Genomic DNA, 18,193 nt, shown 5'->3' with positions numbered 1-18,193 from the left:
CACTAAACTAAAAAATAAATTAATTACATCCAGGAACAGAATTCTGTTTGTAAATACATAGATACTCCTTAATATCGGCTACAGTACTTAGTGGCAGTATTTTAAAATTTCGATGATTTAATACTAAGTAAAAAAAATTAATTTGACAGTCAATGTTTCCTTCAAAAATTACATATCCTCATTCGGTCGGAAAATAAAATATGAATTTGGTATATAGAACTTGCAGAATTGTGAATGTTGTAAAACCTTATTATCATGAATAGATATTGAACCTCAATATAAATATAAACCAGTATATACGTGAGACGTCATGGGACAGTACCTTACCATATGCAGGCAATAAACATGTAACTCCGCTGTAATACCCGAAAATGTCAAGGTAATCACTACCTATACAGAATGTACCATGTCACAGTAATTATCATGATTGTAAAGCATCACATCATCTTACAAGAGGTATCCTAGGTGTACCCTACCTATGGTCTAAATTCTGACTAAACATTTTTTACTCAACATTAATCACTAAGCCAGAGACATATAATACAAAAGTATATGTCTCTAACGAAACTAAAAGATTAGTTTTTCAAATTATATCCAAGAACTATTCTTTTTTTGTTGTTGTAAATTTACGTTTTTCATCTGTTACTTTCGATAGAAGTGAGTTGTTTTTTCAAATTCCCTTTTGGAACAATTCTTGTTATTCTTAATTAAGTTAGAATCATAAATTGGCTCTACACTTAAACAATGTATAACCCCCTCCCCCAAAAAAGGAAAAAAAAAAGATGAACGGTAAGTCACATTAAATTCAAATATATATTGAAATATTTTTTTGTTGTTAACCACATATATAAATATATGTCTCTGATTTGACATATTAAAATGACAGAAACAAACTGGAAATATAATTATATGGTGTGTACTATGCAAAAAGTAAAATCACAAAAATACTAAACTCCGAGGAAAATTCAAAACGGAAAGTCCCTAATCAAATGACAAAATCAAATGATAAAACACATCAAACGAATGGACAACAACTGTCAAATTCCTGACTTGGTACAGGCATTTTCAAATGTAGAAAATGGTGGATTGAACCTGGTTTTATAGCGCTAAACTTCCCACTTGTATGACAGTCGCATCAAATTCCGTTATATTTACAACGATGCGTGAACAAAACAGACATAATAGGTAAAATAGTCACAATATGGGTACAGCAGTCATCACTGTGTCACAATCTCAAAGCAAACAAATATTTAACAAAAACGCACAGAAAAGTAAAATCACAAAATTACTGAACTGCGGCTATTCACATTTTCTAGGATGTTGAATAACCACTACTAACCACAGCGTACATACATTTTTTTTAAATAACTCATTCCATCATTTCAACCAAGAATGACAATTATATATGAAACGCTATAGTTGGTGAGACTTTATTTTCTACCAGATTAGTGTATTTTTTTATATTTATATACCAAATGTGTGCATTTCCCTCCTAAAACTTCCGATAAAATGTTTGTATAGCCGTTCCTAATATGTACAGAAAAATCCTATATTTATTCAATTTATATGATTATTTTCTCTTATTTTCAACATATATTTCAAATTGTGACTATCTACAATTCCGTAACTTTTTATCTGTATAAACCAATGGTCGACAAGTGCATACCTTTTTATGAAATAAATATATATAGGCTATGTTTCAAATTTTACATAATTATCGACAACGAGAATAAACTGACATTTTTCCAAATTTTTCCGTAGGAAGTATCTGAATGGATTTAATTTTTCCTCAAATCGTTTGCTAGAATTATTTAGATTTTCATAAATATCATTCTTTACACCAGAAATGTCATTCATAAATAAGTGGAAGTAAAATTGTATACATGTACGAGTATAGCAATGACTGGTATTATACCACTTTCGGACTCAAGACAAAACCTGTACAAATGATGTATTTTACATCTGATAGTTTTTAAATGGAAAGTTCCAAGTTTCCGGCCGGGTACACTGATACGCTGATCAGTAAAGCGATGAATGAACCTGCATTATGTAATTGTGTAATAAAGAGTTTTTTAAGCCCGACAGAAAATTGCTTGAATACCTGGACGTGTCAACTCGCAATACCTCTGGCAATAATTCCTTTAACCATGATGATGATCAAATTAGAGGACAGGCTTGAATAAATGTATTGCATAAAAGACTTATGACCAAATTAGATTTTTGAAAAACAATTTTACACGCAACCCCGCTCGTTAATCATGACTTTAAACTTTGAGAGAATCCATAAAAGTTATTGCTCTAAAGTAATTCTCCTATATATTTACTTGTTTCATAAACTTAGTGAAAAAAAACAGTTTAAAAAGACAGACCAAAGTTATTTAATACAAAATAGATGTCCAATCAAGTTAGTTTAAAAAGTTTGCCGATAGATAGTATTCAACCATGTTTGGTATAATTCTTTTTTTAGGATCCGTTAAACTGTGATTGCTTTTGTCATTACCTTCCCGAGTAAAACAACCGTACGCCTGACAAGTGATTTCGACACTGAATTACGACCACGTTAGTACCTGCCTGTTTTGTTACTTTGTAGTTTTTTAATCGGAAAGCCGTTAATATCAGTGAATTTGTGTTTTTTTTTTTATTCATAATGAACCTAATATAAATTTTTCATTTTTGCAAATTTTCCCTTTAAGCTATAATAAAATGTGTGTCTAACAGTCTTCTGTAAACTTTTTCATCAATGTATTGTTCTTATCCTTTTGTCTTAGATTTTCTTTTCAATACAAAAAAGAATGTTATTTTGGAAAGGAGTACAAATTTTGCCAGCAATGCCTTTTTAAAAATCATCATTATTTCTTTCTTTTATTTATTCTGTTAACATAATAAGGTTCATGGCATACACACACACTCCAAACTATGTTTCTATATTTATGTTGTATAACTACTTCCGCCATTTAAAGTTTCATCTTAAATTGCAATATAAAATTCGTCTTTATTCATTTTACAATTCGTATTTTATTTCATTGGTCAAACTTATACAGAAGGCGTCAAATAATGTTCAAGTGTAAAAACTATAAATATCTCCCTCATCTATGATAAATTCATATATATATATATATACATAAATACAAACATACTAGAAATTTGAGACTGATATTTTTGGTGACTTTCAATAGAGTAAAAAGTAACTGAAAAATGTACATTCTTTATATATACAAACGTTATAATCGAGTTAAAGTTGGTACCTGAAATAAGGAGAAAATGTACAGAATACTACCAATCATATGTCGTGACGGTAACACACTGCACAGTATTTGCAAGAAAAGCATAACTGAAAAATATTCTACTTGAAACGAAAAAATACAAACCAAGAAATTTAGCCGCATACTGTTGTTTTTCATCGGAATCAATTTTCATCAGTTCACCTCCTTCGTCATTACATATAGGATTATAATCTGGGTACTTCCGAGAACTATTTTTCAGATGGAGTTTGTAGCAACTTTCAAATTGTTTGCTGTACACATAACCAGATACTCTTGGACAACGTTCTAATAAGGGGAAAATATTTGCTATTAAAACATTTAATTAGTTATACTAGTACATTTGTTTCGTTATACTATTAATAAGACTAACAGAATAACAAAACATGATAATAACAGAGGTGGAAAGTTCAAACAGAATTATAAAACAGGACAGGTATACTATCAAAAATAGTATTAACAACAACGAATGAGATCAGTTAATATGATAATTTAACAATTGAATTCGCAAGCAATTGGAAAACACAATGTATTTAAAGACAGAAGCAGGTTCATTTGCCAAAAAACCTAAACATTTTGCAAATATCGATAAAAGGTACTTGGCAATCTATCGCTGTTTCAAAGTCTTGATTGCAACTACTTTTAAGAGAAAAGCCTTTCTTTTTGTTGTTTATTTACTCTTCATTGTGTATATTAAATAACATGGTGATAAATTGTATAAATGTAACTTCTTTCCTGGCAAATTTGACAATTGCCGATTTTGCGTTACGAAATTCCGAAAATTGGTGGCGTACGAATAACATTATTGTTTTCATACTTATTGTTATTCCAACATTTCTTTAGTTACTACTATTCACATTCTTTATATTGCATACAAGTGAGAGGTTTAGCTAGCTATAAAACCAGGTTTAATCCACTATTTTCTACATAAGAAAATTCCTGAACCAAGTCAGGAATATGACATTTGTTTTCCATTCGTTAGACGTGTTTGAGCCAATCGTTTTGCCATATGATCAGGGCTTTCCGTTTTGATTTTCCTTGGAGTTCGGTATTTACTTTTTTTTCACTTTTTGTTAAATTGGTGTCTAGACGAACAAAATCGTGCTTGTTTTCTAAATTATACTATATTTATGTACTCGCTGACATTAACACAAATGATTAACCTTGAATGTTAGCGAACTATTTCTTTAACACAACGTTATTGTGTGATTTGGCGTATAAAAAGGGGATTTTCCCATAGTAAGCATGATTATGATAAGAATTCTAATTGAGCATAAGAGAAAATAGGTAAATACTTTGAAATAAAAACCAAAGTAAAAATATAATGTTAAAACAGATTTATTGTACTTCTATTTTTTGTATTGATTCAATAATGATAATATAATTTCTATTTCCTGAAGATAATTAAGTTATTATTGTATTAGAAAATACTGGCAAAGGTATTTTGCATAGATTGAATATCTAAAAACTATAGTTGTAATAAATATTGAGAACAATCTTTAAACTTTAGAAAGGGGTTTCGAATTTACGTTTAAGAATTTATTAATGTTGCATCTAAGGGATTTGCCATGGTCGAGTGGGATAGTTCATAATGACATTCCGAGACAACACTTACTAGGAAAAACATTTAATATTCTAAAAATACGTCTTGGTAGTGTAAAATATTAATTGTTATTTGTACTATCAGATTATACTCATATATAATTTCTATATAATTTGAATATCTACAATTACTTGAATGGTCCATTAGAAAATTTTCCCTTGGTTTACATTTCGATAGACCATGTTGCCGAAACTACTTTCATTACCTATGTAAACACTTTGCCGATTTCATATTCTTGATTGAAAAGGATTTTTCGTGCCGAAGGTCTGTGGTTCTCTCCGGACACTTCGGTTTCCTCCACCAATACACATTGACCATCACAATATAGCCAATAGTGGTGAAAGTGGCGTTAAACACCAAATAATCGATCAATCAACTATATATTTATAGTAGTATACTACAATGACATTTATCTGAGGATTGCCGCAAGTCACGAACACGTAAGGGTTTTTATTTGATAAATATGTAGAGGTATTTGCTGACTATTTTGGTTTGAAAACATTTACATCTTTAAAGTCTTGATTTGTAAATTTTAAATTTGAATCTTACCGTCATAAATTAGATAATAATTCCATCCAGCAACGCTATATCCTAATGACGAATGTCTCTCCTCGTAACCACTGTATGTGCCTCTGCATTCTCTAGAAGCCTTGTTGTAAAATATCGACATACATCCATCTACAATAGCACAACGTATTGCGCATTCAACAAGGTTTCCATGAGCCACCAAAGGAATGGATTCATAAATGAACAAGTCTTTTATAAATATTTGTTTTTCTGCTTTTTTGACGTGTATGCCTGTCAAAAACGAAGAGCAAATTGAAATCAAGAATGAGGATAAAAAAACTTTGCCTATTATCATTGTTTCCTTTTCCCAAATCAATTGAAAAAAAAACAATGTATTACTACAGAGTCAAAAAAGAGACCATCGAGAATATTTATAGAGAAGTCATTCCGAACGTAAAAATTAGATTGTTTTGAAAACTCGTCAGAAAATGCTACTACCAAGTTTTGAAATCGCATATATTTATTGTTTTCCTATTTTGAAGACAAATGAGATAATAGTATACTACATTTCCTATGAAAAATATCTTAAGTCGTTCTCTGATTGGATATATTGATATTTTTTAAATTGTGATTGAGATACTCCTCCTTTTTAAAAAAAAAGCCTGATGTAAGAATCGTTAATGAATACACAGACTAAATAGAATATCAATGTGATTCTGCTTAAATACGTATCTTTTGTTTTAACTATCCGTGATTTATAACACGTAACTATTTCAGATTTCATAAAACAATGGACAAAATACGTTCAATTAAATTTTATGATTAGTCATATAGTTCAATATTATGTCTGTTTAACGTTGTTTTTTGTTGTTAAAGCTTGCTCGTTTACTTTCTGCAGATGTTATCTTAAACATTTCTTGTTTATCTTGGTTTGATCATGATCGTTCAAAGATTTAAAAGAACACTTACATTGGTTTCTTCATCTTCGTTCAGAAAACTTACATTGGTTTCTTCATCTTTGTTCATTTCTTTTATTCATGACAAGACACCAAACCCTTTATATTTTAACAAGAAGACATCGCGGGGGAGCTCGAATATGCGAGGGTTCAATGCATTCAGAAATATAATGAGGCGAATTATGATCATTTATATGTATTATTTTCTATTTTGCTAAACAGTGAAGAAAAGTGAAGAAAAAAAATATTGTCATGCTTTTGTTTGTCGTTAGTATAATTTCTACCTCAGGAATATATTACCTTAGCTGTATTTGGCAAAACTTTTAGGAATTTTTTTTTTTCCAATGTTCTTCAACTTCGTACTTAATTTGGCCTTTTTAACCTCTTTTTGATTCCAGCGTCACTGATGAGTCTTTTGTAGACTTAACGTGCGTCTGGTGCAAATACAAAATTTCAATCCTGGTATATATGATGAGTTTATTCCAGACATTACATTACAATTACTTTGACAAAATCAGCATTATATTACAATTACAATTACGTGTATTTTGGAAAGTAATGCATTAATTACAATTACTTTACCACAGTAATGCATTATATTACACATTACATTTTATGAATTTTATTTTCATAAGAAACATACATAAAACATTTTATATTGCAATCTTGGTAACTATTTAATAGATATTTGAAAAATCCTTTCATTGCCCTATAGACCAAATGACAGCAGTCAAACAAATGTGGTTAGCTTCCTGAGGATTATTATACAATTTTTGACATACATCCTTGGCCTTAGTCTGTATCAATTTAGAAGAGAGATGTTTCCGGCTTGGAATTTGAAAGTTGGGGTTAAGAAAGTCTATTAATTTCTCAAACTTTTGCTTTCAACTGTTGAAAATGGGAGTAAATCACTTCTAGCAATATACTCTAAAAGTGAATCTATAGCTTTGTTTTGCTTTGCGTCATTTAATTGATATTTTTGAATACCAGATGGAGTTACAAAGTTTGCCAAGATTGATAGTTCTTCTGGGTCAGGCTTTTATATTTCCAAGTATGCATCTCTGTGTTTTTCTCACAAAAGAAATAACAGAAATGTTGTAAGGAATTTATTCTGACATTATGTTTTTTTATTATATTGTTAACTTAATCTCACTGTTAATTAATTACTTTAAAATCACAAATTCACTTGTCAATAGAAAGGAATTGATTGCTTTACAAACTAATTAGTGGTTTTTGTCCGGTGTCAATAATCAATCATTAAACTTATTTCTTTCATATTTAAATATCATGTATTGGTTTTTCAATGACTATAATGGTATATAAAAAGGACTGCAAATAAAAAACAATTTTACTTTTGTATGTTTAAAAATAGATCTGTTTTAATTATTAGTATAAATGTTTTAGTATTAAGGTAAGATGAAGAAAATCATTAGTTTTACAACAGTTCAAATTTACACTTTTTGTTACTCCTTTAAGTAGACATTGATTTGTGTTTAATATTCCTATTTTCTTAAAAGAAAGAATACAACAGTAGTACTTATTATCCCTAAAATTTGTAGCAATAAATAGCACTATCAGACAAGAAGTAATGCTATATAATGCCATGTAATGCATAAATTACATGCATATTTGCCAATGTAATGCATTACATTACAATTACATGTAATGCAAAAAGTTTGGGCATTACACATTACATGCATTACTTGGGAAAATGTAATGCATTACAGGGCATTAAAATTACAAATTAGCATTACCCCATGCCTGGTTTATTCGAAGTAATGTTTATTTCGAGCGCAACTGATAAATCTTCTGTAGGCGGAACGCGCGTCTGTGGTGCATAGTTATAAACACTCCATATTTGATGAATTTTTACTTGAATGTAGGTTAACATTATATGTTTGATGTTGATGACGTCTTTCAAGTTGTAATACAATATTAGTATATCAATTTTCTTTTTTAAGTTGTATGCAGAGATATCTATTATAACTTAAAAGATTATCAATGTTATCTCAATTGTCAACCCTTTTACAATATCAATTAATTTTTCATTCAGTAATGTTTCTGGTCAATTATATAAAATTTCAATTTGATATTCTTAAAATTTCAAAGAAAAGATTAACGTATTTCAAATTTTGTATTTGTTTTCAAAGTAAAATACTTTTTACATGAAAGTGAGGTTATATTATATATTTGATGTTTTAATTTTGTAACAGTTTCAGTAAATCGATACCTTTGATGTTATACAACATTAGATGTATGTATCAAATTACTCTGTTGAGGTATTATACGGCAATAGAATAAAACTTGATAGACTATTTTATAGTAATTTTCATAATTGATATGGTAATTTTCTGTAAATTTACAGTCGTTCATAAACATCTTCAATAATTCGAACCACTTAGGCTTTTATTGCCCGATGCATAGATAGCTTTGATGCTCTTCGCCATCGTAATTGATAGTTCCGTCCAACTGTTTTGATTTTAACAGCAAATATATACATTTATTTTAACTTTTTGATTCGAGCGTCACTGTTGAGTCTTTTGTACACGAAACGCGCATGTAGCGTACAAAATATTTATCCTGCTATCTATAATGAGTTTATTGACTTTTACAAAACATTTCTTTTTGTATAAATTGGTTCTTTTGATAGCATATTCAGGTATTCATAAAACTTCTGAAAAAAAGATATTCTTAAAAGCTAAGTTTTTCCTGTAGACCATTTGGATTGATTGAAGTAACTTCAGGAACTTCTTAAAATTTGAGACATTTTATGAGACCAAAATAATGGTCAGTATTTACGAGATCCTAATGAAGCTGGTGTGATACTCTTAAGACCAAAATACAAAACCTTCTTATAAGTTGCATGCCACAGAGTTAAACTGCACATGGAAATTGGACATTCAATTCTCTATACCACCTCTGCCATGAGTACAGACTGTTTCATTAATGAGTATAAGTATAATTGACGGCATCCAAGAAACAAAATATGAAGATAAGACAGATAAGATAAATGCATCCAAATAATAAAGTGCTGAAATCTATAGTGCGATTGGTCTGTGCACTCTGCTTTAGACATCCGGTTTACAAAAAATGGGAATTGCAATAGAATAAGAACTTTATATTTAACACGAAGAAAAAACGGTGTACACTCCCAAGTCATAATTAACTAATCAAGCCTTAAAAGATGAATTCAAATTGTAGCTGTATACACTTTTCTATTTACAACTAAAATCTAACAGTGCTTTAAATTGACTTTTGCAAGAATCTATACACAATTATGTATTTTAAATTCAGAAGTTTTAACATCATCTTTATCTTATTTTATTTACAGTAAATTATTTCAAATCAAATGCCATTTTTTGTGTGACTAGCCAGCGGTCTCGGGTTCACGTATTGTTTTTTTTTTAAAGAAAGCAACTTGCTTATCAATTGGTGAAATATTGACCTCAACCAAATTTCAGATTAGAACAAAAGTTAAGCTATTGTGAGCATTTCAGGTCAATACTTCTTTTTTATATTTTTCATATAGATATACTAGTATCAGACCAGTTCATATTGATACAACGATGTTTAGTTGCAGTAAGCTATATCATAATTGATTTAAAAATCACTGCCCAAGTGTATGACAAAGGTAAATAGATCCCGCATTTAGCTTACTTGTACCAGATAAATGTTGAAAACTTATTTTTTAAGATTCTTTATTTCTAAGAAGTACGTAGATCCAAAACTTTTATGAATTTTATGTTGCTAACGAAATTATGCATGAAGGGGTTTGGGGTTTTATAATCAGTTTTAAGTCGTTATGTTGTTTTATAGTGCTTCGACTGAACTTGCAGATAATTCAATAAAAGCTGACCTAGGACTCATATTATTCAATAACTTGCTAGATAAGATCATTATGTCGCACAGCGATGACTTGATATCAAGTCCCTGTCGTTTTCGTCCCATATTATGCACATGTTTTTTATTTAATTACACTTTTAAATTTTAATTTAGTTTACGGTGGCTTTTTGTATACACATATACACTTTTAGTTGCTTATAGGCAAATACCAACTAAACAAACCGACAGGGCTTCTTGTTCAGTAACTGTTTGAAAGACGGTTTAATCAACAGATATAAAACAAAAAAGAGTTTATGGCTTCAGTGCGTGTTGGTTGAAAGAAAAAAAAGGAACAATAGTACAGAAGAAGAAAGACTGTTTTAACATTCTTGAAAAAAAACCTAAAAAAGCTAAATATCTTTATTGATCTTGTGTTTACGTTTCTGTGTTTTTTTTATTCGAACCAACAGCATTTTACCGCATGTTCAAATATCATCCTTCCATTACGAATTCCAAGTAAAAAAATGAAACTGAGAAAAAAATTCCGATTCAATAAATATAATGAATAAAAGTTATCTCCAAGCTCACTATTTACGCGTGTTCTGCTAACCAGTGTAATATGTTATATACAAGTACATGCATATTTTCTTTCTGTCAAGTTTTCTTTCGAAAAAGCCTCAATTGCATGTCATGTTAGATTCTTTATCAAAAACAATTTACAAACACAGATCTGGCAAATATATGTGCAAATAGAAATGCAATCTTCTTTCAAGAACATTTTCTTTTCTAAATATCACTAGTTGTCTTCGGCAACAACAATTTTCTAGAAAAAATCTTTTTATTTCTCTTTTTTAACATTTACCAATTCTTAATTGCAGTCCTTGCTCTTTTCTAGGAGAATTCGTCTTTGCGAACATTTGTCATACACGTATACCGACTCCTTTATGAATTTGTTCTTTCTTTTTTTTTTTTTTTTTTGGTAATTTTTCCCAGTGTTCTGATATAGATTTGTTTCTTTTTAGAACACTAGGTTATTGTTTTGAAGAATCAACCTGGACGATACCAAGTTTCAATGACATGTACTTCAAGGTATAAGATAGTGACCTGTGTAAGGTCATTATTTTCCCCACTTAAAAAGCGAACTTCAGTTTGTTAAAACATTTATTAAATCATTTGAAAGCAATCTTGTGTTGTTGCAAATTGGGGGTTTTCTGTACAATTTTTCATCTTAAATATTCTTTAAAAGACTAATTAAAAGAGTTGGTCCTGTTTTTTTTGTTTGTTTTTTTTTTTCCTTCACTAAAAAGAATGGCCAAGGTAGATACAAGTATCTTGTCTTATGGAGGGATAAATCCTACTTCGTGAAAAATCACTCTGATTCAAACAAAAAGTTCTCTGAAACTGTCATTATCAAGATACTTGATTTTTTTTGGACAACATATTTGTTATGTTTGCAGGACGTGTTTTTCAACAAATAATTGGTATTCCCATATAAACCAGCTGTGCTCCTCTTCTTGTCAACTCGTTCTCTGTTCATTTGAGGCTAACTTCAAACAGGAACTTCTAAGGAAGAAAGAAAAGAAGTAAGAGGTATCTGTTATCTTCACTTTCCGCTATATAGATGATGTCTCTCACTAAATAATTTAAGATTTGGTGATTATGTTGAACACATCTATCCCATCAAACTTGAGATAAAGGATATAACAGATACAGTTAAATCTGCCTCATGTCTTGACTTACATCTAGAAATTGACAATGAGGGTCGATTGAAAACAAAACTTTACGACAAAAATGATGATTTCAGCTTCCCAATTGGGAACTTCCATTTCTATGTAACAACACTCAAGCAGCACCTGCATACGGAGCATATATCTCCCAGTAGATACGATATTCCAAGGCTTGTATTTCCTATCATAATTGCCTTGATAGAGGGTTGCTGCTCATGAGGAAGCAATTGAACAAAGAATTTCAAGTGGCAAAGTTGAAGTCAATCCTTTGAAAATTTACGAACGCCATCACGAGTTGGTTGATCGTTATGAAATATCTGTTTCGCATTGTCGTAACTTTAATCCCGTCCCCTTTCCCCCGAATGTGACCTACCGAATTAGACTTATCAGAAGGTTTGTACTAACATGAGCAACACGACGTGTGCCACATGTGGAGCAGGATCTGCTTACCCTTAGCACCTGAGATCATACTCAATTTTGGTGGGGTTCGTAATCCTCAGTCTTTGGTGTTCTATGTTGTGTTTTGTGTACTCAGTCTGTTGTTTGGCTGTTGGTCATTTTCTTTCTTAGCCATGGCGTTGTCAGTGTATTTTCGACTTATGAGATGAAATGAAATAATATTTTATTCTGATTCTGATTTTAGATTAAAACAAATGCATTGCCATGCAAAAAAGAGAAAACAATTATTTTGAATAAGTTTAAATTTTGTAAAATATAATTTGCTTTTCCGCGGTGTAAACTTCATGAAACCAGAGAAAAAACTTGGCACCCTCTTTTATAAAATTGATATAATAGATTACTTACTGAACCAATCGTTTCGTTTCTTGCTTCATGCATTTAATAATCTTTGATTCAACTGGACAGTGGTTACTACCGTTTATATAAGTGAGTTTTATTTCACTTCACAATTCTGTCTTTGTGCGTCGTTATACCTATACGCATAAGAAAATTATTTTCCACATTAGAGTAACAGATAATGCAGATTTTTAGGTTTATATTGTCATATAGCACACCTCCGGATGTCAAGATTGACCAAAGAAAGACCTCCCTACTGACGGTCTTTCATTTGAACAATCCTGACACCCTTTGGTATGTTGTACAATAAGAAAATCCCTAAAATATGCATTATCTATAAATAAATTCAGTAATTATCAAAGCATATGTACTTGAATGTCAATGAATATAAATAATAAAATATGGTATGATTGCCGATGTAAGCAACTCCTTGGAGTTCGGTATTTTTATTGATTTTACTTTTCATCGTACGGTCTTCAACAATAAGCAAACCCATACCGTACCTCAAGCTATAAAAGGCCCCGACGTAAGTGACAAAATGTAAAATAATTCAAACGAAAAAACAACTATAAACTAAAAACAAATATGATAGACAGCGAAAACCACTGAATTACAAACTACAAAGCAAAATGCATTTGTTTTTGAATTTGTCGTGTATACGAATTTGTTTAATTCGTTATATATTAGAAATACCGATTAGAAAATCTCCTCGGTCTTGCTGCTTATCGTTTAAAACCTTCTAGCAACAATGAAAATATCGAAACGAAAATCTTCAGTACAAACTTAATTCATATCTTTATATTCCTTTTGGCTATATATGTCACATGCGCAATCAATGGGGGCATAGCCATATCTGATAAGTTATATAAACGTTTAATTCGAAGTCTTTTTACATATTCGAATCCAATGACTTTCATCAAACATATACAGTTGATGTTGAAGTTTGTATGAATTATATGAAATAATCAAAACTATCACAGTCAAAATTGTTGATAAAATCGTTAATGTTAATTCTATTACGTCATATCACTTCCGCAATCATATGAGAAGCACTGCGCAACCGCAACCTCAGTGTACTGTCAACTTTCGTTGGTTACTGACGTGTGTTAGTAACCTTGTATTGCAACCTCGTAAATTGATTTGTTATTTATTTATATGACTTCGAGGAAGTTAATTAATAAATTTATTGAAGATTTCATGTGATTAAATCTAGTTTATAAATTCTATAGTATTTATTTTCAATCTCGTTTGGGTTTGAGATTTCTATTATAAAGTAAACAAAGGTGGACGCCATGATTCAGACTCGTGGAGACAAAAAGTCAGAGAAAACTCCTGATAAGAAGGCAACTTGTATAGACGATGACTTTTTACGACTAGATGATGAAGATGCATTACTCTTTGATAAACCCAAAGAGTGTAAAACTAGGTCTAAAACTTCCAAAGCTTCGTCCAAGTCTGCTGCTCAGGCTAAGTCCCTTCCTCGAGTACGCCGTCTAGTTCTAAAACTAAGACTAGTGTCAGTGGTGATGCTAATAATAATAATGAAATGCTTGATGTTCTCAAGCAGATTAGGTCGGAACAGATTAAAACCAACAGCAGGGTTGATACCATGAAGGATGAGAAACTTCCAGAATTGTGACGGTCTCGTTACTGTTCAAACTGACCAGGTTATTTGGGATATTTTAAGCCATAAGACAAAAACAGTTGATAATAAAATGAAAACTATCCAGTCTGTAGTTGTGAAGACAGCTACTGTAATGGCCAAAGTAATAAATAAATTAAATATAATGTTGGAGAAAGAGGAGTGTACTGAGCATAGTAATATGTTAGACGACTGTATGGATTCACTCGCTCTGATGGGGTATGCAAACAGATTGGTATGCTTAATGAGAAGAACTCTTATGAAATATGATATTATTTTTGAATATGGACATTAAATTTTGCTGAATGCTAGTGTCGCTTATGATAAAAACTTGTTTGGTGGCGATGTGGTCAAAACTGTTGATGATATTGGCAAGTACAGTAGAATATCAAATAAAATTAGAGGAAGGGGTGGCTTCAACCGTGGCTTTAGAGGCGGTCGTAGAACTTGGTATTTCAGGATCTCTGGTAGAGGCACTGGCCGTCGTAGAGGTATAGGCCGTGGTAGAGCATCTCGTACAGGCTCAGATAAGACTGGAAAATCAAAAAACTCTCACAACAAATACAGATACTAAAACCTGATGTTGTGAGTATTAATTTTGTAGCAGGTAGATAAAAATTTTTATAAATAAATGGGAAGAAATTACTTCAGATAGTAATATTTTAGATATTGCTCATAAATGTCCCATTGAGTTTATTGATGGTATAAATCCTATTCAAAATCCAGCAAATAATAATAATACTAGAATAATAGATGCAGAAATTCAAAATTTATTGAATATCAAAGTAATTGAAAAGGTAAAATCTATTGATGGAGAATATATTTCACCAATATTTGTGACACCTGAAAAGGATGGTGAATATCGGATGAAACTAAATTTAAAAAAGTTAAATGAACATGTAGAGTATCATTATTTTAAAATGGACACTTTTGAAATGGCATTAAATTTGATAAAACAAAACTGTTACATGGCTAGTGTCGATCTTCGCCATGCATATTATTCAGTGCCCATTGGTGAGCAATATCAAAAATATTTGAGATTTATTTGGAAAGGCTCTATTTATCAATACACTTGCTTACTAAATAGGTTGGCAAGTGCACCACGTTTATTTACAAAACTTATGAAAGTTGTATATGCTACACTCCGGAGATCTGGTCATATCAATATAGGTTATATTGATGATTCTTTATTGATAGGAGATACAATTGGAGAGTTTAGTCTAAATATCCAAGATACTGTAAAATTGGTTTCTGATTTGGGATTCATAGTACGCGAGAAAAAATCTATTCTTATACCTACAAAGAAAATTCAATAATTAGGGTTTTTGATAGACTCTGAAAAATGATTGTCCCTTTAACACAAAATAAAAAAGAACTGATACATGAAGAAAGTCATAAATTGCTTTCAAGACAAAATTCTAAAATAAGAGAAGTTGCTAGTTTTATAAGCTTGATAATCTCAAGTTTTTCTGCTGTTGTTTATTGTCAACTATATTACAGAGATATCAAAATAGAAAAAATACATGCCTTAAAAATGGCAAAGGGCAATTTTGATGTCAATATGGAAATAACTGATAAAATGAAAAAAGAAATATATTGGTGGTCAAGTAATATTTATACAGTCCAGAGTTTTGGACAGAGTTAATCCACAAGTTATTTTACAATCTGATGCTTCACTTTCTGGCTGGGGAGCAGTACTTAATGACAACAAAACAGTTGGTAGATGGGCCCCTGATGAACAAAAATATCACATTAATTATATAGAATTACTTGCAATTTTGAATGGTTTCAAATCATTTGAATCTCAATTAAAATGTTTTACACATGTGAAAATATTAACTGACAATACTACAGCAGTAAGCTATGTCAATAAAATGGATGGAATCAAGTCAATATAATGTAACTCTATTGCAAAATCTATTTGGTTTTGGGCTAAGAAACAGTTTGGCTCACTGCTAACCACATTGCTGGAACTGAAAATACTATTGCAGATGCTGAATCTAGAAAGTTCAATGATCAAGTCGAATGGCAGTTAAACAAAGAAATTTTTTGTGATATATGTGAACTGTGGGGTGAACCCCAAATTGATTTATTTGCATCTCGCCTCAACTCACAATTGAAAAGGTTTTGTTCATGGAAACCTGACCCTGATGCTAATTTTATAGATGCTTTTTCCATAGACTGGATTGATTTTAAATGTTATTTATTTCCTCCTTTCAGTTTATTAGGAAGATGTGTACAGAAGATCTTGAAAGACAAGACAACAGTGTTTTTAGTAGCGCCGTTATGGCTGACTCAAGCATGGTTTACTCTGGTGATGCAGATGTTAATCGATACACCCATATTGATTTTGGCAAGGAAAAATCTACTGACTCTTCCTTACAAGGACACTGTCGATCCATTAAACGAAACATTGAATTTCATGATATGGCATTTATCAGGAAACAGTTTATTGACAGAGGAATATTGACAAAAACTTCCAGCATCATGTAATGCTCTTGGAGAAAAAGCACTAAAAACAGTACAAAGTATTTGTCAAAATGTGGTTTTCTTACTGTCGTGAAAAGAAAATTAGTGAAGTTCAAATTTCTATAAATATAGTGCTAGATTTTTTGACTATTTTATTTGAAAATGATCTTGGCTACAGTTCCATAAATACAGCAAGATCTGCTCTTTCTGCTCTTGGTTTAGTTATAGAAAATGTCCTTGTAGGAGCACATCCTCTAGTAGTCAGATTTATGAAAGGAGTTTATAATCTTAGACCAACAAAATCTAAGAACATTTGTATATGGGATGTATCATAAGTTTTGAATTACTTGAGAAAGCTTTCACCTGTATATATGTTAACTTTACAAGAAGTGACTTTGAAGCTCGTTATGTTGATAGCATCAACAAATGCTACTGTGTACAAACACTGAAGTTTTGAAGTGTTGACTGTATGGAAAAATTGAGGGATGAATTTGTTTTTCATTTAGATGTTTTATTAAAACAGTCTAGACCAGGATATAAGAATCCATATGTCTTATAAAGCTAAACTGTACAATGTTTCTTTAGCTGATATCATGAGTAAAGCGGGTTGGAAAAATGTGAATACTTTTGCATCTTTTTATAACAAAGGAATAATAAAATTGTAAATGTTTTGAATAACTGATTGGTTTACATTTATATATATAAAAGTTACTATTGAAATTTTTTGAGTGTGCTTTAAAATCTCATCTGATTGCGGAAGTGATATGACGTAATAGAATTACTGAATTAAATGATACTTACCTTGGTTAAAGTTGAAGTTTAATTTGAATTCTGTGTAGTCAAAGAATCACTGAAGTGATCAGATGCCGCCACCCTCCCTACAGCTGTGTAGTTTAAGGCTTATGCTATTGGTAGAGTACCACTTGGCTTTCATCATCAAAAAAATTGTATCTTTGAAGACTGAGGTTGCGGTTGCGCAGTGCTTCTCATCTGATCACTTCAGTGATTCTATGACTACATAGAATTCAAATTAAACTTCAACTTTTACCAAGGTATGTATCGTTTAATTTTGTAATTATGTGCATACGTTGTAATTCAAACCTGAAAATGAACCGTATTAACTTTCTACCTTCTTTAATCAACAGTCAAACCGAGAGAACAAAATGAAAGTTAATGATGTTAATCTGAGTGGGCATTACCTTACATCGTGTTATTTGCATAGTGGCAATATTTTACATATTTTACATCGAAAACTCCAGGAAGAGACGCAGATATATGACAATTTTCGTAAGGTTGTGATACTTTAAAAATATGCTTTGACCCTTTCACAAAAATATAAAAATTTCAAAAAACTTGAACCACACACTTTATCGGAAAAATTTCATTGGATTATATAGCAGTTTGACAAACAC

General features: G+C 30.9%; 1 long non-coding RNA gene across 1 annotated transcript; it reads right to left on the bottom strand.

The window, feature by feature from the left end:
- Positions 1-11,346: 11,346 nt before the first annotated feature.
- Positions 11,347-17,798, bottom strand: LOC127705080 (uncharacterized). The gene is made up of 3 exons (XR_007983630.1): positions 17,583-17,798; positions 12,680-12,807; positions 11,347-11,711 (listed from the first exon to the last, which is right to left on the bottom strand). It is a non-coding gene; the product is annotated as an uncharacterized LOC127705080 (long non-coding RNA).
- Positions 17,799-18,193: the final 395 nt, after the last annotated feature.

Source organism: Mytilus californianus, unplaced genomic scaffold (assembly GCF_021869535.1).
Source record: "Mytilus californianus isolate M0D057914Y unplaced genomic scaffold, xbMytCali1.0.p SCAF_6, whole genome shotgun sequence".
NCBI classification, from domain to species: domain Eukaryota; kingdom Metazoa; phylum Mollusca; class Bivalvia; order Mytilida; family Mytilidae; genus Mytilus; species Mytilus californianus.
The sequence above is the reverse complement of the archived record's forward strand: the minus strand, read 5'-3'. Positions and strand labels throughout refer to the sequence as shown.